Source organism: Heterocephalus glaber, unplaced genomic scaffold (assembly GCF_053883595.1).
Source record: "Heterocephalus glaber isolate CG9 unplaced genomic scaffold, H.glaber_assembly_v1.0 deba00001594, whole genome shotgun sequence".
In the NCBI taxonomy this organism is placed as follows: domain Eukaryota; kingdom Metazoa; phylum Chordata; class Mammalia; order Rodentia; family Bathyergidae; genus Heterocephalus; species Heterocephalus glaber.
Window position 1 is genome coordinate 12,078,683 of NW_028258369.1, and position 20,874 is coordinate 12,099,556.

The window sequence follows — 20,874 nt, forward strand, 5'->3', positions numbered from 1 at the left end:
GATCGTCCAGCCTCAGCCTCCCTCACTGCTGGGATTACAGTACTTTGCCAACAAGCCCTGTTAACAATTCTTTATATTGAGTTTACTGATACCACTGTTGTGATTTCTCTTTTATGATTGGAACCTGATTCTGACTCCTCCCCCTTCTCTATATCGTTCCTTTATAAATCTCCTCCACAACCTTGTCTTTACACTTTTATCTTCATTCTAAGATGCCAGATTAGCATGCTCAATTGTAAACCAACTTTGTTCTTTATTCCATCATTTCCATTTATTGGATTTCTTATTTCTGTTTTTTAAAAAGTCACCATCCTCCTGGTTTTCAAATCACAAACCTAAGTCATCTTTGAACCTTGAAGGCAAAGGAGATGGTTGTATCTGTTAATGGTATCTTTTTATCCCATCTCCTGTACAATAGTCTTGTAATTGTCTTTTCCTTTCCCTTCCAATTGAGACTGCCAGAACTTAGGACCCATTGTAGGGCCCAGATAAACTTCTCATATCCTAAGGTATAACTGGGAAAGTGCTGCTCTCATCAAGCCTGTCTTTCTTGGAAACCTATAATTCCATCTATACTCCTTTGCCTAATATTCCAGGCCCTCTCTGAAATGAAAACAACTTAATGTTACTAAACCACTGAACTCTATGCTCTTTACTCTAGCAAATTAAACAACTTTCTATTCTCTATGTATCTCTGAATTTTTTTCACTTTTGTCCTTTACCCTGCAAAGGCCATTTGGAACTTCTCCATGATGTCTTTTCAATGCACTCTCTCATCTAGAAAGATAACCCTGTCTTTTATTGTTTGACTCTGTGTACACTTTACCTACACCGGTTTCAGTGTCTGTAATTACACCACAGTATTCAGCTGGGGCAAGATCAATTATATCCAGCTTCCAGGGAATTGGAACCTGGAACTAGTTGCTACGTTTCTCTTGGGAAAGGTTCCTTATGGAAGCTGGAAGGAAAGTTTGACAGGACAAATAAAAGGACCCAGGGTCAAAGGGTAAATTACCATTGAGTCATAGGCAGAAATGGCATTGGAAATTGTTATGGTTTATGTCTAGATGTCCCTGAAAAGCCTCATGCCCTCATAGGTGGGGTTTTGGGGAATAAGTGGATCATGGGTGTGTGATACTAGATTAGTCCACTGATTGGTTTAGCATAATTCTGGGTATGGATGATGGATTTACTGAAGAGGGAAAACTCATCCTGGATGTGGGTGGCACCAACCAATAGGCTTGTAGCCTGGATGGAGTAAAAAAGGAAAGAAAAAGGAAGTTGCACTGCTTCCTGCCTTCCATGACATGATCTGTTTCTCCTCTGTCATGCCTCCCTGCCTTGGACCCAGCTGACTATAGACTGAAATGTCTACAAATTGTGAGCTAGAATAAATCTCTCCTCCTTCAACTTGTAGGTGTTAGATATTTTGTGCCAGCAATGAGAAAGTAACTAAGTCAGGAACCCAGAATGAGATAGCTCAACCAATCAAAGGAAGGTAATTTTGAAAGTGCAGATATGTACTGGCATCAGAGAATCATCAATAATGACATAGTTCATATCATCAGCAATACTGTGCACTTCAAAATGTGTTCAGAATATAAATTTCATTGTATGTGTTCTTACTACACAAATACACACAAAGGGACATAAGAAACTTTGGAGGTCTTGAACAGGACTATTACCTTAATTATGATAGTGTTTTCACTGGTATTTTCATATTTCCAAACTTAGCATTTTGTATGCATTAAATTTGTATAGTTCTTTGCAGGTGAATTATATCTCAGAGCTGTTACAAAGAAGGAAATGAGCAAAGTGCTATCTAGTAGTTGGCATTTTGAGGCAATTCCCCACTGCACACAAGGATGTCAGGCCAAAGAAAAGGTACAACTGTGAAAGTTACCAGAACTAAAAATGAAAAACAGGGGCCAAGGTAGAAAGAATCCAATTATAAGCTCCAGAACCCCCAGTAGGAGACATAGATGCTAAGCACATTTCTAAAAGAGGAATGTGTGTGCAATGGAAATGTAAGAATCCTAGATATAAGAATTAAAGTACAAATAAAGAGCAAAACAAAGGACTGCCAGAAGGAAATAGGGAGAAAGATCTTTTGCAAATGGGAAGGGTTCTAGGAGACCAAGGGCAAGGGAAGGAGGGAGGAGAAGTAAAAAGATTTAAGATGTGTCATGTTGCGACAGCAAGAAGTCACATATACGTGGCCACAGAAATTTGAGATTCAGATCCCCACAAACAGAGAAGAGCCACACAATGATCTTTAAAAGATAGAGTTCAGTTTATTATAAGAGCACAGCAGAAATGAGTATAGTCCAATATTATATTACCCCATGAGGCAGGGGACAGGACCAAAGATGAAGGGGAATTCTCTGGGGAAGGATCTTGTATGAGACTGGATCCTTGGGCAGGCAAGAGAAGAAAACACCACGCCACACCCAGTTTCTCCATTCCTTAAGGACTGTGTTCAAACAAAAGTGCCTTGGTGCCAATAGGACTGTGTGGCTGGAAAGACCATTCCCAGCCTTGGCTAGACTCTGGGAGCAATCAGTCCTTCATGTGGTAACAGTTATCTCCATATACTCCTTTCCCAGGAGATAGCCAGCCTCCCTGCAGAAAGGCACGCAGCCTAGGGCCAGGGATTTAGCTCAATGGTTCCATCGCCTGCCTTGAAAGTGCAAAGGTCCCGAGTTCGATCCATGGTACCAAAAACAAAAACAAATGAGAAAGGCACGCAGCCCAGGTCACTTCAGTGAACACGCACATTCCAGATGACTCTCATCATTTTAACCCTTTTCCTGGCACATGTACATTTATCTAAAACCAACAGTGAATATAAACTTTATATGTCATAAACATGAGCTAAAATAATAATAGTAACAATGATAATGAAAATGGGGAAAGGGGATTTATAGATGGAGGGAAGTCCATGCGGAGGGGGATTAAAAAAGAATCAAAATGTAGTGTGTACACGTTCCTACTCCCTAAGAGGACAAACATGTACTAATAAAATAAAATTTAAAAAAGAATTAATGTTCTAAATGAGAGTCAAAAAAGAAAGTAGGTATTTGTTTAGATCTGGACTTCCAAGGGCTGAAGCCTGTTATGTATTTCCTTGCCCTAGGTTAGATTTAGATCACTGTTGATTTTACAGGTGTGGGCCAGACCTTCCATATTGCTTTTGTCTCTGACAATTATTTCTGCTGTATGTATGTTGCTTTCTCCATTGGTTTGCAAGTTTCTCAGTGCAGGTTTTTGTCTGATTGTACCTGATTCAGTGCATGGCCTGGAATGAAAGTGGCTGCTTAGTATTTGTTGAGTGAAGAGAGGAATAGCCCTGGATCTTGGATTGAAAAAGTAAGGAATGGGGATATGATAGTTGCGGATGAAGAAAAAGCTGTGGATTCAAGTAGCAAAGTTCTGGTCCTCCAAATCTACATGGGCAGTGATGAGAGGTGAGGAGCCAACACTAAAGAAGAGGGAGGCTGATACCACACTGGGGTAGGCTCAACTGGATTAAAGCAGTTGAAGTCCTAACCTGGCAAGGTCAGCAGAGAAAGGGTGTTGTTGTGAGGTCCCTTGGCTAGGTATGTGTGGGAGGGACACTTGGAGGTCACTTATATATTGTAGAGAGTAGAGGTCAGAGTGTGGCTGAAAATACAGACTTGCTAAACAGTTTAGGCAATAATTACATGCACAAGCCAGTGAATATTTAATATAGAGCTTCTTATAAATTGCTATTAAAAACAATTATGGAGAGGAAGGGAAAGGAAAAATTATGAGATATGGAAACAAATTCTTTGTAAATAGGGAAGGGTGGAGGGGGTGAAGGGAGCATGGGGAATGGGGAAAAAATAAGAACCAAGCTACATCATGTACAGGTGCAAGCACCAAATGATAAATGTAAATGTATTGTATATCTAAAATGTACCAATAAAAGAATTTAAGCAAAAAAAATTATGAACATAATCAGTGTCTATTAAGGTATTTGAAATGTGATTGCATTCCACTGGCAAAGAACCACTAATTCTGTGACCCGTTTTTCAGAAATACAAGTGGTGATTTTATACCTAAAATGTACCAATAAAGTTAATGGGGGTTAAAAAAAAAGAAATACAAGTGGTGACCAATATACAAACTGAATATTTAAATAATAATATTTATGACAGTGTAAAGCACCATGGCATTAATTCCCCCCTCCACACACACAAAAAAATAATTCCCTTTTGCTTGCTTGGCACACCCTTATCCCATCCCACCCCACTGTTTTTTATCACTTTCTGAAAGACCTATGGAAGTCCTCTTTGTGAATATCTTTGAAAGTTATGACTAAAAATATGCTGGACCAAGGATTTAACTCAGTAGCACCACACCTGCCTCATAAGCACAAGGTCCTGGGTTTGATCCCTGGTACCGAAAAAATAAAAAAATAAAAATAAAAATATGGTGAATGCTGCTGCCAAGTGATATCCAAGGAAAGGAAGGGTTGTAAGAACAGTACAGTGTGACTTCTTCCATCTTACTCACTGGACCTAGAATATTTAGACTTTTGACTCTTCCCCAAAGTCAAAATGACCATAAAGCTAAACTTTGAATGGATTTAGAACATCAGGGAGCCAAGAAAGCTCAACTAAAGACACTCATGATTGAGGACTTCCAGAACTGTTTCAAAGTGCCGAGAATGATGGGGTGAGTGTATCTGAAGTTAGAGTATTTTGAGGAGAATCGTGACAGTATGTCTTTTAGTCTAGTAAATATTTTAAAATTTACACATACACCATATTTTTTTATCTGATTCACTCCCTAAATCCACAATCTTTTTTCATGCAACACTGGTGATTGAAGCTAGGATCTTCACATTGAGCAAATCCCTATCCCCTTTTTAATCTTTGAGACAGGGTCTTGCTAATATCCTAAATTAGCCAAATTGGGCTGGAATTTACTATCCTCCTGCCTCAGCCTCCCAGAGTGTTGGGATTACAATTGTCCACTAACAGTTGGAATTGGACTTCGTGTTACAATCTGCCAATGAGGGTGCTGGAGGACTGTAATTCTTGTTTGCATATTTCTTCATAGTATGTCACCCAGCTACATTGTCTTGCTGAGTGGCTGGTCCCCTTGGGGTTCTTGGTACAGTGGGCTGATTGCTCAGTTCTACTGAAGGGCTTCCCCTGTGTTTCTACCTCTCCGTGGTGGTAGTTGATATACCTCACCATCACCTCAGAGGTCTGAATCTTAGCTTTGTGGGGTGGAAGCCTTCTCAAAATTTCTAGGTCTTTTAAAGTCCATTCTTCACTCAGCTCTGTAAGTAGCTAGTGCTTTCTGCAGTAGCTGTTTGTTGGATTTTGAGTTGGCTAAGTACATTTTAGTACTTAGCCAGAATAATTTTTTGCTTTTTTCCTTTTTATATTGTTAGTTCTTTTCTTTTCTTTTTTCGTCTTAAAGTACTAGAGATTAAAAGGGCACTGAGGGGCACATTCCCAGCCTTTTTTTTATTTTGTAATTTTTAAAGATAGGGTCTTGTTAGTTGCTCAGGCTGGCTTGGAATTTGTGATCCTCCTGCCTCAGCCTCCGAAGTAGCTGGGCTTACAGATGCACAACACCATGCCCACCCACTGTGAACAGGCCCTTTTTTTTTTTTTTCTTTTCTAGAACCAGAGTTAGAACCAAGGGTTCCTCCACCACTGAAGTCCTTCTTATTTTTATTTATTTACATTTTGGTTTTTTTTTTGAGACAGAGTCTTGCTATGTAGTTCAGGCTGGTTTCTAACTCACTATGTAGCCCAGGCTGGCCTCAAATGGCGATCCTCCTGCCTCCACCTCCCAACTGCTGGGATTACAGGCATGCGCCACCAAGCCTGGCTTTATTTTTTATTTTGAGACAGGAATTCCCTGAGTTGCTAAGGCTGGGCTGGAACTGGCAATCCTGCCTCAGTCTCCCTCACTGCTGGTATTACGTGGGTGCACCATCATGTCTGGCTAGTAATTCCTTATATTCAATTTTCTCTATTGAGATCACTGGTGGATTCCTGTTTCCTGACTGGAAACCTGACAGAGATTTTTACTCCCTATCCTTTATCTATACCTTTATTTATAAAATTTCCCCCATGTCATTGTCTTTCTAATTTTTCTGTCCATCCTTATCTACAATTCCAGGTTAACAGGCTCCATTTTAAGTCTGTTTGCACTTTTTCCCATCATTTCCTTCTCTTGCATTTCTTATTTCCATCAAATACACAGTACCATGTTCCTGGTTTGCAAGTCTCAAACCTAAGTCATCTTTGAATCCTAAAGACAGGAAAGGAGAATATATCAGTTATTGGCGTCTTATTTTTTCATTCTCTTCCTGTAAGAAGAAGAGTCTTGTAAATGCTTCTTCTTATCCTTTACCCTTTTGACTTTAGGAGACAGGTATCCATTGTAGGTGTCCAGATATAGTTCTGATATCCTAGCATATACCTGGCAAAGTACAGCTGTGATTTTGCCTGGCCTCAGAGACCGATAGTGGCTCCCTATTTCCTAGTGAATACTATCCAAATTCCTTTGCTCACATTCTGGGGCAGTTCCCCACTTTGTGCAAGGCTGTCAGGCCAAAGATAGGGCAAAACTGTGAAAGTTGCCAGAATAAAAAATCAGAAGCCCTGAAGGCCCCAGGGAGACTTAGATGCTAAGCACATTTCTAAAAGAGGAACATGTGTGGAGTAGAAAAGTAAGAGTCTTGGATGTAAGTATTAATGTTCCATATGAGAATCAAAGAATGAGAAAATGTAAGCAGTTGCTTACATCTGGACTTTCAGGGACTGGAATCTGTTACATGTTTCCTGCCATAGGTTGGATTCATCCTGGAATATAGATCACTGTTGATTTTATAGGTGTGGGCAAGATCTGACATACTTTTTTTGCTGATTATTTTTTTATATGTCTCACCTTCTCCACTGGTTTTCAGGTTATCGATGGCAGGATTTTATCTGGCTCATTTCCCATGGTACCTAATCCACTGCATTCATAGAGTAAAAGGGATTAATATTTGTTGACTGAAGAGAAGAGTAGGCCTGTATCTTGGATTGAAAACATAAGGAATAGAAATATGGTGTTGAGTTTTAAGGAAGAGCTGCGATTCAAAGGGCAAAGTTCTGCTTCCTAAAACTTGCACAGGCAACACTGGAAACTCCTCAGCCAGCACTAAGGAAGACTGAGATGCCAGAATAGGGTAGGCTCAGCTGGGTTGAGACAATGCATGTCCTAACTTTGACAAGGTCGGCTGAGAATGGGAGTTGTGGGCTGTTCCCTGGCTAGGTATGTGTATGACAGAGATTCTACGTATGTATATAATACATGTGTAAAGGTCACCTCTACATTGTACAGTAGGAGTCAGAGAAGGACTACAAACAGAAGGTTACTAAATAAGGTAAATTAGAAGATAATTATATCTACAACACAGTATATATTTAACTTAGAGATTTGTTGTAAGTTTGCTATAATAAAAAGCAATGAAAATCAATGTCTAGTAACATACTTGAAATTTGCTTTATTGCACTGGTTAAAAGCAATAATTTTGTGGAATAGATCCACAAGCTCATGTAAGCACGTGGGTTTTGGTATTTTTGTTGTTGTTGTTACTGGGTTGAACCCAGGACCTTCATCCTGACCTATATCCCTGGCATCTTCAGCCCTTTTGTAATGTTGAGACAGGATCTTGCTAAGTTGCCAAGTTGTCCATACTGGTCTCTGTTTTTGGCAGCGATTTAACTATTGCATCTTTATTTTTTTTAGTCCATGTTTGCAGTACATAATAATCACATTCATCTTGGGGAGTTGGTACATGTATATAACATATCTTGATTTCTTTTACTTCCTCTTCCCCTCTCCTCCCTCCCCACTCCCTCCATCTCTTGGTCCCCTCCACATTTGCAAAAGATCTGTTTCCCATTATCTGCCTTTTATTTTGCTCTTTAAATTATTTATATTTTGGGTTTCTCATGTAAGAGAAACCATGTAATATTTAAGCTTGTACGTCGGATTTATTTTACTTAACAACCCCTACCATTTTAAATTTTTGAAACAAGGTCTTGCTAAATTTCCATATTGCCCAAGATGGGCTCAATCTTGTGATACTCCTGCATTAGGCTCTAGTGTTCTGAAACTACATGCATGGGCCACCATCCCCTGCCCCATTTTTTAGTTTTAGTTGTTTTTATCTTTTTTGAAAAAGGCAGCAAGTGTGGGCCAGGGATTCAGCTCAATGGTTCCACCACCTGCCATGCAAGTGCAAGGTCCCAAGTTCAACCCCGGTACAAAAAACCCCTCAAAAACCCGGCACCAAGTGGGTTGGGGATGCAGGTCAGTGGCACCATGCCTGCCTGGCAAGTGCAAGGTTCTGAGTTCGATCGCTGGTACCCAGGGGGGAGGGAGGTAGCAAGTTGTGTGGAATATTTACGGACTTCTTGTACATAATACTGTCTTGCGGAGATTCATCCCTAGTGGGGTGTGGTGCTGTAGTTTATTCGTTTCAACTTCAAATATAATATTCTATTATATGCATATAGTACAGGGCATTAATTTACTCTTCTGTCAATTGATATTTGTATTGTTTTCAGAGTTTTGCTATTGAAGACAATGCTACTATGACCATATGTACATACCTTCTAGGATATATGTGTGAGAGTTTCTCTGGGGTATATTGGAGAGGTACAATTATTGTATCATAGTCTATGAATGTTTGATTTCATGATAGAAGTAAGGTTAAATTATTTTCTCAAGGGACTATATCAATTTACAGTCCTAACAGCAATGTGCACCAAAAGAAAAAGAAATGATTCTGTTGATCTGCATTCTTTTTTTTTTTTGGTCCCAGGGATCGAACTCAGGACCTTGTGCTTGTGAGGCAGGCATGGTACCACTGAGCTAAATCCTGGGCTCCCGATCTGTATTCTTGTCAGCACTTTATATTGTCAGACTTCACAGTTTTGCCAATTAAGGAGTGTAAATAGCATCTCATTATGGTTTTGATTTGAATTACTCTGGTTGTTAATGATATTGAACATCTTTTTACATGTTTGTTGGCTATAAGTTTTCTCTTCTGTGGAATGTCTCTTCATCCCTTGTACCCATTTTTTATTTGGTTGCTTGGGATTTTCTTATTTATGCGTAGGAGTTGATTATATATTCTAGTTATGTGGTTTGCAAATGTTTTCTCCCAGTTTGCAATTTGGGAAGAGGACTATTTCTACTGTCACTGCTCTGTTCTCGTACCATATACTGTATTGTTCTAATTACTAAAGCTGTGTAATTAGTCCTGAAGTCTGGGAGACCAAGTTGGTTTTCTGCTTCAAAATTGTTTTGACTTTTTGATCCTTTCCCTTTAAAAGTATAATTCTGTGTGTCTCATCTGGGAGTGATTGATATTATCCTCACCCATGACATCAGAATATCTGGCTATATCTCTAGTCATTTGTGGTTGTGACAACTTGGTTGAAGAGGGATTCTAGCTGTCATATACCATAGTAAGTAGAAGCCAGGGGTGCTGCAAAGTATCCTACAATGTTCAGGGCAATCTCCCAGAACAAAAAATTATTTGACTGAATAACAGAACTGTCAAAGGTGAGAAACCCTGATATAAATTTTAGAATCAGTTTATTGGGGGTTTTGAAAAATGCCATTGAAATTTTTATTGGAATTGCACTGTATCTACAGATTAATCTGGGAAATATTGAATACGCTAATCCTTTATAGTTTATTGTGTGTGTGAACCAACTTTCAGCTTTGCCAGTCTCTGTTCTACCTGAATTTTCCATTTCATTGATAGTTTCACTTGCTTTTATTTTGTCTTTCATTCTACTGTACTTTCCTTTGGTTGATTCTTTTCCACCTTTTTAAGTTAGCTTATTAATTTTAAGCTTTTCTTATTCTCTAAGTATCTAGGACCATAAAATTTAAGTTGTAAGGAGCATAATAAAAATACCTGAGAACTAAGCACCTATCTTTTGTTTTCTGATTCTGAACACATACCTTGTATCTTTTCCTTATTAGGAACCTTTTTTGCTACTTCTTTTTTTGTTATGTTTATAGGACTGTTATTTCCTCATAGGTGAGTAGTCTTTTTTTTTTCCCCTGTGGGGTCCTTTGCTGGTGCTGATGCTGCTGCTATTGTTGAAATACTAAGACTTTGTTTTATCTGGGTCTCATGATTGTTTAGGTTGAGTCAACAAGTACATGTTTTTGGGAACGAGTTTTGGGTCCAAAAAATTAGGAAACCTCATCCTCAAGAAACTAATCAGTTTACTCAGAAAACCAAGATGTAAAAAATAGGCAAAACCGGGCTGGGGTTTTAGCTCAGTGGCGCCATGCCTGCCTTGCAAGTGCAAGGTCCTGAGTTCAATCCCCAGTACCAATAATAATAATAATAACTCATACATTAGTATTTTTTGTCTTAAAAGAAAAACACAACAACAGAGCTTTCAGTGATACAGCTTTTTATTTAAAGGTGAAAGTTTGTATTTGGTGTGTTTTTGCACAATCAACGTGATCTTTGCTGTTGAACTATCAACTGTGCTATCCTTTGTTACCCCTTCACATCTTATCTTCTCAGGTGTTGCACACAGGTCATAGAATTTATTTTTCCAGATAGAGCTTTCTTGAAATTCCAGTAGCTCCCATTTCCAGATTTCCAAAATCCAACCAGTGTAAGCAGGAGAGATCAAGTTCTTCAAATTTGGCTTTCTCTGGAGAAGTAGGAAAACAGAAGGTTGTCTCCATCTTACAAATTCTGTGTAAGTTTCCAACTGCCCTTGCATGATTTGAGTAAATGATTTTGTTGGTGCACCATCAACTGGCATAGAAGCCCAAGCCCTCCACAGGAGGTCCTCTGGCTGGTGAAAGAGTAACGCTGGGCAACAGGCCTGCCTGCTTAAATCCGAAAAGTCACCTGTGCTCGATAACATATCAATAGTAACTTCTCTCGACTGAGCATCTCCCTGAGCATTTTTATGAGCCTGTTCCCTGATTAAAGAACACAGTTCCACCTCAAAGTGGAGATACTGAGCGGGGGACAGGCACGTTTTTGCAAGGTGAAAAACATCATGTGGAACCAGAGAATAAGTCTGAAGTACATTGTCCAACAAACCCATTGTATAGGGGCTTTGGACACCATTAGTTAGCACGCTCTGCCTGAGGTCCTTTAGGATGTTAAAATCAAATGAGGCATGAACATACATGTCCACCTCTGAGCTGTCAGGGTCAGGCAAAATCGAGACAGGAAAGCACAAAGGGTCTCCAACCCCCTAGCTCGATGTAACAGCCTTTTGCAGGGTACGGGGACAGGGAGTGGCCCCAGAAGTGGGCTTCACAAGAGGGGCAGCTAGACCTTTGCGAGATGGCTGAGGGGCTAGAGAATTAGGGTCTTCCTCAGCACGCTGTGTCGGCGGAGCAGAAGCCGCAGTGAGATGAAAGCAAACTGGAGAAGAAGCCGAACAAGCGGAAGCCTGGACAGAAGGGTTGGTGGGGGGAGGGGTACCCGAGGTCTCCTGATTTCACCCAAGCAGGCTACATATCTCTTTGGGACTCATACTCTGCTCAGCCACTGGACATTACTGTACATAAATAAAGGATTAATACTATGGCAGTGATTCCCAGCTGGGGTTCCTCTTGAATGTGCTGACCACCAATTTAAGGGGGCAATGTTCCACTGACCACCAGCTTTTGACCTGCTCTGAAAAAGGAATCTGAGTATATTTTCTACCTTGTGGTGTCTTCTGCTAAAATCACAGCCAGTCCAAGCAAAAAAAAAAAATCTATCTATCTATCTATCTATCTATCTATCTATCTATCTATCTATCTATATATCCTTGCTTTTGTTTTCATACATTCTTCACAAACAACTAAATATGATGCTGCAGTTTTAAATATTCCAGGAGGACAGCACAACATTAAAAGAATTTCAGTCTCTTAATTAGAATATCTCCTTGCTAAATTTTAGACATTAAATTTCAGTTTTTCATGAGAAAACTCAAAGCTAAAATCTTGTCATATATATATGTATAACCGGCCATGGCCATGCAAAAGCTCAGAAAAGTTGCAGCTAATGAGTTATGGCTCGTGGCATCATTGCCTGGTGCTGTTCCTCATTTCCACCTCCTCTAACCAGGCTTCACCTCCCAAATCACACTAACTATAAATTCATCAGTAAACCAATGCACTGATGAATATCATGCCCCCATGATCCAATCACATCCCCAAAGCCCCAAAGCCACACCTATGAGGTCATGAGACTTTGAGGGGACATCTAGATATGAACCCTAACACACAGGGTCTCACTAAGCTGCTTAGGCTGATCTCAAACTTGAACTTGTGATCTTCCTGCCTCAGAAGTACCTGAGATTACAGGCATGCACCACTGCACCCAGTTTAGATCCTAGTTCTTTTGAAGATCTTAAAACATCTGTTTTTCTGACTATCTTTCCTCTGAGTGTAAACTCCTGGACCATTCAAATCATCTTATTCATGGTATCTTATTCTTGGTGTCCTTACTTCTAGCAGAGTGTGGCATACAATGAGCATTCAATGAATCACTGTTTGAATGAAGGACTGAGTAAATCAATAATGGACAAACACTGTGTAATATGGTATTCACTGAGGTTATGCCACTTTTTACAGCCTATCAAATACTTAACTTGGCCAAAGTCAACTTAGATGTGTGACTATTTTTTGGGTAAAAGACTAAGTTATCTATTTTTTTTTTAAAGTATGGGGATCTGTTAAGACTGTAGTTTTTATTGATTTGAATTGACATGTCATCTGTGACATAAGTAGCAGATTTCATTGTCCTCATTTAAAGAAAAGAACTTGAGGTATGGAATGATTCTAAAGGAGATATAGTTAATTGATAATGGCTTCTATTCCAGATAAGCATTCACGGCTCCTGTTGCAGCCATGTCCTCCTTTTGTGTCAATCTATAGCCATCTGTTTGGTTAGCTTCTTAGGCTTCCTATCACAGATTTCACTTCTTAATATTTTTCCAGGGAAGTTACTATTTTGAAGTTAGGAAAAGAGGTTTAACAAAAAATACTAATGCCAATTTATATCTTACTGATATGCACTCTTGGTTTCATGAGGAAAAAAAGTTAGAAACATGGATCTGAAGATGTTTATAAACCCAGTTACTATCTTAATTAATTTATTAGTTATTTAACACCTACTATATGAATTTTTTTCATTAAGATGAAAATACAAATAGTGTTTACTAGTTACACATTAGCTCTTTAGTCAACCAGGCTTTGCTAGGCTTCTGTGTTTTAGGAAGAAAGTATGAAAACTAGAGGGAGTGTTCCCTAATCCTATGACATTAATTTTATTATGCAAATAATATTATTTCAGTATAAGCATGTATATTGATAAAAATTAGATTGAATTTTCTTTTCTGGGAAAGATTATCTTTTTTCATTGTGCTTCACTAATATTAAACTCTAAAGAAAGGTACAAAAGGAAATAATCATACACACTTGAGATACAGGAGGATTTTGAATTGGACTTGGACTGGGTAGGGTAACATATCTTAAGGTTGCACAGATCTTGGGCTCAGTCAAGAGAACTATAGGAGCAAATTAGCAGGAGCAAATCTGAGGCTTGCCTGAAAAAGAAATCATGGTTCAAAGAATTGCCTTACTTTTGGTTTTCTGGGCAAAATTTGTGGAACTTCATAATGAAAGATATTCATCCAGTTTCTCATTTACCAAGTATACATTAAATTCCTTTTATGTATAAGAACTTTTATATAATATAAAAGAATTAGTGATGTTTTGTTCAGAGTCCTTGCCCATGCCTATGTCTTCAAGAGTTATCTATTTTATCTTCTAGCAGGTTGTTTCTGTTTTAATATTTAGATCCATTCTGATTGTTTTTTGTACTGGGGATCGAACTCGGGTCCTTGGGCTTGCGCAGCAGGCGGCGAAACCACTGAGCTAAATCCCCAGCCAATTCTGATTTTTATTTAGTACTTGATGAGAGATATGGGTGTAGATTCAATCTTCTGTATGTGTATATCCAATTTTCCCAGCACAATTTGTTATGTAGGCTGTCTTTCCTCCATGTTTGTTTTTGGCCCGTTGGTCAGCTGAATGTACCTGGGGTGGTTTCTGTATCCTCTTTTCTTTTTTGGGGGCGGTGGGTGGGTTAAATGAGCCTTTATTAGAACGCTGGCCGTCGAAGTTGTCTGGAGAGTGTCCTACAGAACGAGGGTTTTAAATTAAAGTCCCTAATCGCATCAGTAGGGAAACGGGGCTGGAACGGAACCAGGAGCGGCGCCCCCACTTCACTCAGGTGCGCTGCGGCAGACACAGCAGCTCTGCCTTTCCTCACGGAACCCATTTTTAAAGAGTGGGAGGGGAAAGAAACAAAACTAAAAGCAGACCTGATCCTTTAAAAAACCTTTCTGTAGACTCTCTCTCAAGGGGCGGAAAAAGTCGGAAAGCAAACCCTGACAGCAGCACAGCCTGAGGGATGGGTTTTAGCTACGCTCAAGTACGTGAGCTCCTCAAGTCTGGGGCGCAGCCTGCTCCACGCCTGCACTTGCACCTGCGCGGCGCCTCGGCAGGGGCAGCTTGAAATTGTGTTCATCAAAATGAGTAGAAAGGAAAAATTTAATAAAATAAACCACCACCACACTGCCCCGCCCAGCCGCCCGCGCTTCTTTCGGGTCGGGCTCCACGCCGCGGCTGCGGACGGCTCTCTCCACTTTCTCCTCCTGCCCGTGGAGGCCGGCTTCTGAACCCTGGGTCCTGGGCGGCACCTGGCCACGTTGTGTTCTTCTGCTGAGTGTGGGGGATCCGGGGGCCCCAAAAGAGCAGCAATGAGGCTTCCGGCAGGAGCTCGACTGGCGTCCTTGTGTCCGAGAGCCACTTGGGCCTGGCCGGCCACTGCCAGGGCTGTGCACCTCGGTGCCTTCTCCAGGCGAGGGGCCACGCGGTTTACTCTCAACTCCATCATCATGAGGTGATTCAAGAAAAACCAAAACTTTCAACCTATAGATTGGCATGAAGGGAAGCAAAGATCGGGGGCCTAAGACAGGGAGAAGCATAAAGAAACAAGGCGCCCGGCTCAGCTTCCGGGGCCCCGGCGCCAGCACTGCCGGGCGGTCAGTGTCCAGGGTGAGCCGAGCCGGCGCCGGCCGGAAGAAGGCTGGGACCAGAGCCGGCCCTGGGGTCCACATTTCTACTGGTGTCGGGCAATCTAAAGGCAAAGAGGAGGGACGGAAGCCCAGGGGAAGGTCCCTCGGCTCTGACCCTTGTCCACGGGGGTGGCCCCTTGCGACCAGACTGCAGCCCAGGAAGGGGTCTGCTGCCGTTGGCAAGCGCACGTGAGTCTTCGAGTCTTCGGCAGCGGCGTGCTCCGGGCTGGGCCTGGCCGGGCAGGGTGGGGAGGGCGCCTGTCCTCCACTGGGCCCGGCTCTCACTGTTTCCACGAAGTTTCCATGAGGCCGACTGGGGAATGGAGCGCGGCGGGATCATGTATCCTCTTTTCTGTTACATTGATCCACATGTTTGTTTTTGTGCCAGTATCAGAACTGTGGTTTTAAAAGTACATTATACTCTTCTATACATTAAGTTAAGGAAATCATGTATGCAAAACTTACCCCTAGATTTGGAAAGAATTGTAGTCAGAGAAGGCCTGCCAATAGTTTACTTTTGACTAACAGCTCATCCTATTATTTTTGAAGCAAACGTTTGGAATCTGTTTATACCCAAATTTACAAGTCTGAGTGTTTTTCCTTGGTTTTCCGTTTGCTGTGTTTTGTGCAAACAATCGCGGGCCATTTTAAGGCTATTTTCCGTCCTGCTCCCTCTTGATGTGACCTTCACCTGCGCTCTGGGCTCTGCTCTGGGCAGAGAGAGGATCGAGGATCTGACTCAGCAGGGTTCCCCCCACGACCCCCCCCCCCAACACGTACTCCCAGGGATGCTCCTGATAATGCTCAAGTCCGTGAATGAAAAATTTCACCCTTCGGGTTAATCGAGTATGTTAGCTCAATCCTGGGTTGAGAGGAACAAGGAAATCCAGAAAGTAGAATTGCACGGGAATTGCGTGGCAAAAAATCATGAGGAAAAAATGAAAGCTGTTTCAAGGAATATGCTGCGACCTGGAAAGGAGTGGCTTTGCTGAAATTGCTGTAAGGAACTGTTTTTTCCCCCTGCTCCTCGAACTCGCTTGAATTTCTACGAAAGCGGCTGCTTTTGGGGTCAGTGGCCAGGGTGGGCGGTGACCGGGAGTCGAATGCGATGGCGAAGGGGAGCGAGTTCCCAGGATGAAACTTGGTGGGCTTTGGATGAATGGGCTGTGTGTGTGGGGGGTTGTGGTTGGAGGTAATGAGGGAAAACTGCCTGCGGTTTCCCGGGCTCGCAGGGTCTCGCTGTCGCCCTCTGCCTGCGCGTGCGCTAGCGCAGTGCTGGTCCGGGACCCGCACGCGGCAGCAGTAGAAGGGAGTGCTCGCTGCAACCGCGGAGCGAATGGACCGGCCTGGAGGGGCGGGGCCGCGGTGGCGGTTGCGGGGCATGCGCGGCTCGGCGCGCGCGGCTTCTTAAATATGGCGGCGGCGGTGTAAAGTCCGTTCCTGGCTCACGGGACCAGCGGGACAGAATTTCATTGCTCTTGCCGACAGGACCCAAGGTGCGTAGTAACTCCGAGCCCCGAGAGGAGCGGAGCATGGGGTTGTGGCGGTCGGGCCCTTATCGTCCGTAGGGCGGACGGCGTGGTGGCTTTGCAGCGGGTCCCATGTGAGGAACGCCCCCTCGCCGCTGAGCTGGTGTACCGCCTAGGCTTGGCCCCGCATCCTTGCAGGTCTACCCCGGCGGCTTCACCCCCAAGACCTTTGCTTCCCTGCCCTACCTAGTCTTCTCCGCGGACCCTCCTCAGCCTCAGCGCGCCGCCCCTCACTTCCCCGGATCCCCTTCGCCGGGCGCGGGCCCATCTTGCCTCGGGGCGTTCCAGCGCTGGGCCGCGGTTCCTCAGCTGCCCCTTTGCAGGCTGCGCGGACAGCGCCCTCCTGTGCAGCCTCCCTTGGGTAGGTGGGACCGGGCTGGGGTCTGGGGACATTGCGGGTAGTTGGGTAGTTGATGGGGCCGAGGGGCAGGGATGACTTCAAGTGGTCTGAGATCAGATGGACCCGAGCCCCTTCCGGGGACTTGGGTAACTTGGATTTTGGGAAGGAACGTCCGCCCGAAAGGATGCGCCCGTGGCGGGGAGCAGGCGCATCTGTGCCAGGTGCGCTCCGCAGGGCTCCTGGCGGGGACCAAGGACGCCGGTAGCTCGCCTTCAGGGCGAAACGGATCCGGAGGACGGGGGCCCGTCCTTGGCGGGCGGGAAGGCGAGAGGGGCTCCAAGTTTCTCAAAGTGCCACTAGGCGGTCGCCGCGCCATCACGGTTTAAGTCTAGGGACCAATGCAGCCTTCATTTAGAAACAGTCATGAAATGGGGATTGTGATATCCCCTACCTTGTCGTTATTGCCTAGAATTGCTTTTGCTATTCTAGGTCTCTTCTTGTTCCAAATGAATTTTTGGATTGATTTTTCAAGGTCTGAAGTACTCGGCTGGGATTTCAGTCGGGATTGCATTGAATCTATATAGCAGTTTTGGAAGTAGGGCCATTTTCACTATGTTGATTCTTCCTACCCAGGAGCAAGGGATGTCTTTCCATGAAATGGTTCTTTTCTCACTTTTTTTCTTTGGATAGACTTTGTGTTCCATCTGAGTGTGAAGAGCCAGAGGGAAAATGAGTATAGGAAAATTTGATCGATTTTATACGTTGAGTTATATACCTAGCTTCAAGGGCTGAACCGTGATTGTCCCCTCCACTGAAATGTTTGGGCAGCCCCAGGTAGGTATTCACTTACAGCTTGCTGTTTAAGAGTATTGATTTTTTGGAAAAGGTTGTTAAACTTTGATTATACATCACGAAGTGGGTTACAACTGAATAGTTGTCTCCGTTTTGAAGAATTAGATTAACGATTATGGCTGACCTGTAGAGTGACTTTGGACTATCCGAGGAACAGAGGCAGGAAAGTAACTTATGATCATGTGATTTTCGGAATTATTAGAGATTCTCCTCCCCTCCAGAATAAGGTAGCTTTAGATGCTGTTGCGTTTTTAATGCTTCCAACATTATGCCTATTTCGGTTTTAATGGAAGAGTATTATAAGATGTACATTTATGGAGTACAACTTCCTACTGCAAGCGACTTTATTATAAGAATAACTCGTAGACACAGTTAATTGCTTGAAACTTTCTTCAGTAATGATAATTTCCTTCCTTGCCATTCTTTTTTTTTTTTTTTTTTTTTGATACCGGGGATCGAACTTAGGACCTTTTCTCTCGCAAGGCAGGGGACAGAACCATTGAGCTAAATCCCCGGCCCTTTGCCATTCTTTATTACTTATTATTAACATTTCCAGTGATGGATGTTCTTTCAGGTTGTTTGTGGCTTTGTATGTTCAATAGGAGGACTGTGAAAATAAGCTTTTGGAAGTTAGTCCTATTGGGATTTTGAGAAAGGAAACACACCTGATGCCTTGTATTTGTTCTGCTATATAGCCTTATCCATAACCTTGAAACAGTCTGATTTAAAAAAAAAAAAGACTTAACATGGGTTTGAAATTTTTGAATAAACTTCATATATATCTTCTTGCAGCCTTCTAGGCTTCATAATAGTGTATGTACCTGTTAACCCCAAAGAACCTGATTTGTTTTGGAATTGATAGCTTAGGAAAAAAGATTAATGTGAACAGTACTGCATTATGTGTGAGGATACTGGAAAACTAATGGTGTCATAAGTGTACAAAGAACTTTGGGATCAATCTTTGTTTTTTTTTTTTTTGGTAGGGGGGATGGAACTCAGGTCTTTGAGTTTGAGCAGCAGGGGGCGGAACCACTGAGCTAATCCCCAGCCCTTTTGGGGTCAATCTTAAAGAGATGGTAGGCCGGGATTTAGCTCAGTGTTTCCAGCGCCTGCCTCACTAGCACAACGTCCTGAGTTCGATCCCTGGTACCAAAAAAAAGAGGTGATACCTCAAAAGTGTAACAGCATCTCATGAGACGATTGGTCAGTCCTTTTGATTTATGATTCCGTCGACATACCTTTATTGAGCACTTGGCTATCTTTTGTATGGAGTTCAATTGAAGGCACCTTTATCCGGAGCCCACTGTAAGTGCTAATTTCTGGATACTTAAGGCTTCCCATGAATAGTTTATTCCTGAATATTTTAAGGTTATAGTTAAGAAAATCATTATGAGTGTAGAACAAGTACTTGTTTTCCTTAAAGGCCAAACTCATTCAGTGTTTTAATAATTCTCTAAGCAAAATTCTGGTTGTAAATGCAAATTACTTTTGACACGTTGAGTTTTGTGCTTTTCTGGTACAATTGTATAAAGTTATACATTTTTATGAAGATTATTTTCTGGATAAAACATAATATACTACTCTTGAGGCTTGAAGGAAAAATGTTGTTGGTATAAAATGAAATCAGTATGTGAGCTGGAGATTGGATATTTCAAAATCTAAGCAGCTACACTTTTATGACCAAATAATATAGACTGTAGCTATACTTTAACTTACTGATATTTTAAAGCACTTTTCCCATAAAATATTTTATAAATCTCTCTCAATTCAAAAACAACAAGGTTTATGATGGTCAGATGTGACTTTCATTTTCTTGTGGGTTTGTTCCTTTCTAGCTGCCTGCCTGTTCCTCCCAGATGCTTCCTATCATCCCTCTTCCTGCTCGTGTTCTTTGCTGTTGGTGTCTGTTTCTGCATCAGTGAAATGGTTATGGTAATCCTGTGCTGTCTCACTGAGAAATAATTGATGATGCTAAAGTGCCTTGAAAAGGCCGAGTAAATACTAAGTTTTTTCAATGAAAAGACTCTTCCATGTAAGGAAGATCCAAACCCCATTTTTAGTTTGAGCTCTTGGGGGAGGGGTTTCACTTGAGTATCTTAAGGTTACTTTCCTTGGGTTAATAGAAATCACTATTGTGACTTTAGTAAATCCACACTGGTGGTGGATGCAAGGGATTTGTTTGAATTATTAGTCACTTCTAGTCCTTTTTTGCTGGGTTATCTTGTCTGCCTTCTTTCTCCCTTTATGCCAGCTGTGTTCCACTTGCGCATAGAAATCGAAGCTCATTTTTTTCTTTTAGCTCCCCTCCCGGGGAATCCTATGTCTCATATTCCTGGTTTTTAGGACATAAAAGAACAAAGTTAGCCCTACCAGCTATCAGAGTTAGCGCTGTGTTATGGAATTTGGTCTAGCATTGCCAGGAGATGCTTTGTGGTTTGGTGTGAGCAAGTCAAGCACCACCCCTAAGAGTTTTAGAATCATCATAGTATTAATGCCTGAAAATTAGGACATAATGTCTTAGAATTTGAAGTGACTGTTGATTGCAGTAACCAAAAACCTGGAAATACTGAAAATGGCCAGTGTTGGTGTTTTTGAAAGTTTACTTTCCCTGGCTTGGAGTCTTAATACTCATTATCCTTTTATCTTAGATTAAAATGGTATTATATAAATACTAGTATAATTTAGTACTAAATATGTTTACCAGACGCTAACTAGTCTGGATTTTGGTTACTTTCAGCACAGAAATGCCTTTACTGTAGTAACATCTCAGTAAATGATAGCAGAGCTGTTGGTTCTTAAAGCAGGATAACTAAAAAAATTTCAGAAACCATCTAAGATTAGAAATGAGTATATGTTCTTTGGTTTTCATGAATAAGAAATTTTTGGTTATTTTGCCTTTATGTTGTCTAATATAAGTAAACTTGGCAGCCATAGACATAATAATACTGGTGGTTTTTATGGTGCTGTTTCTACTAAACAT

General features: G+C 41.8%; 1 protein-coding gene and 1 pseudogene across 2 annotated transcripts in view; one reads left to right on the forward strand and one right to left on the reverse strand.

The window, feature by feature from the left end:
- LOC101701107 (UBX domain-containing protein 4-like) overlaps positions 1-14,989 on the reverse strand; it is a 61,009-nt pseudogene extending 46,020 nt beyond the window's left edge.
- A 1,583-nt stretch (positions 14,990-16,572) lies between these two features.
- Positions 16,573-20,874, forward strand: part of Scml2 (Scm polycomb group protein like 2) — a 78,905-nt gene continuing 74,603 nt past the window's right edge. For both annotated transcript variants that reach the window (XM_004866143.4, XM_004866144.4), the window contains exon 1: positions 16,573-16,669. The gene's annotated coding sequence lies outside the window, so the exon portion shown is untranslated. The remainder of the gene's footprint in view (positions 16,670-20,874) is intronic.